The sequence below is a fragment of the Nanorana parkeri genome, unplaced genomic scaffold, assembly GCF_000935625.1.
Source record: "Nanorana parkeri isolate BGI_ZX_2015 unplaced genomic scaffold, ASM93562v1 scaffold1964, whole genome shotgun sequence".
In the NCBI taxonomy this organism is placed as follows: Eukaryota; Metazoa; Chordata; class Amphibia; order Anura; family Dicroglossidae; genus Nanorana; species Nanorana parkeri.
The window spans coordinates 248,156-249,932 of NW_017308232.1; positions in this window are offsets into that span (position 1 = coordinate 248,156).

Here is a 1,777-nt window from a genome sequence, read left to right on the forward strand (position 1 = left end):
GGGGGGTTGCAAGGCTAACTACATTTTCTGCAAGTACAGATGAAATCCTGTTAATTCTGCTAAAAATCTTCGGTGCTTGTAACTTCCTGTGCATTGAACTGATATATCAATTGCATCAGCTTTCTAAAGTCTCTTCTGTGAACTACAGAACTCCTCCCCCATGTAATCAAGTGAGGAGAGATTTAGGGGGTTGCTGTCAAAAATAGGAGACCCTAAGTTCTAAATGCTGCTGATCCATAGACACAGTGCAATGCACTGGAGCACAGGAAGTAGGTTAATGGTAGGATCACCAGGTTAAAATAAAGGGGAAAAAACTGCAAAAAAGAGAATAACACAGCCACCTCAGGGAGGGATGAGAGACTCCATGGATCCCCGCTGCTTGTAGGGTCTGTGGCAGCGGGGATCCGTACAAAAATCACCGTCGGGGGGGTCGGGGGGGTCCCGAGAACGGGCGGCTGCTGGCCGCAATTCAGGATGGCCGAGCGGTGTTCCGATCACAGCTGATTTGAAAAATGTTCCGGAGGGCTTGGCAGCGAACGGGTTAAGCTCTGATATAAATGCTCTAAAATACTGACTCATGTTTGTTATCCTAATTGTAAGCGACTACACACATAGATCAATCAACATTACAGTGGACCCACGTGTATTTTAATGTTAACCTGCAGGGTTATTCACTAAGGGCCTGTTCACATGAGTTTCAGGTCCGGATCATGTGCGGATCTGCAGACACGATGCTATGTGTTTTGCCGCGTTTTTCATGCGTTCCAGTTTAAAATAAATAATTTTTTTTGCTGGAGTGGGGCTGTCAGTATGTTAGCTGCAGTGCAGTGCGTTTTTGACGCGTTTTGTTTTTCCGGACCGTACAAAATGTGACATGCAGTATTTTTCTGTCGTAACCTGAACGGACTGCACACGTGAGAACTGTAGCCCATAAAACACATAGGGATAAATTGGGATGCATTTTTAGTGCAGGAGCGTACGGATCAGGTCAGCACAGAAAACAGACATCGTGTGAACAGGCCCTTAAAGGAGAAGTGAACAATCTAGGACAATATAGCTGATCTGGAAAGTGAGCTGAATTGTAGAATGTTTCCAAATCAGCTATTTTGGCCTAGATTGTTCATTTCTCCTGCCTTCTCCAAACTCTTCACTCTTCTGTGAACAGACCTGCTAATGTTTTGCTAAAGCAGACCTTTACCCCCATTCACTAAAAATCGCCTCAGCATACAGCTCTGCATGCTGATATGAAATCATCTTACATTCATTGGTAAACAGACATATTTTTTCTTTTACTTACAATTTTGGGCATTAGTGATGTAATGTGCCCAAGTGATGCATCCTGGGAAGGTTACATCAGCAGAGTATTGTTGAGAAATCTCATCTGTAATCTCATGAGATCTCAGAGAAAGGCATTTTCCTCCCCTGAGATGATGTGCATTGTCACATGTCCTAGAGTTCCAGGAAGTAAAGGGATATATTAATCTGCCCGTAAAAAGGGCCACTGTGAGAAGAGTAGGGAGCAAAAGAAAAAAGAAGTTATGTAAAAAATAAAGAGCCTACAATTATCTATAAATATCTGTAGATTGTCTTTACTAAACATGTCTAAAGGTGTAATTAAAGTTCCTCTTTAACATTCTTGTTCGAATGGTTAATAAAGAGTATGAACTTAAGTTAAAAAAAAATGTAAAAATAAAGTTAAATTAAATTGAAAATACCCTCCAAAAAATGTAAAGTCCCCCAACCCCACAAACACCCACAAACACAAAGCGGGTGCACC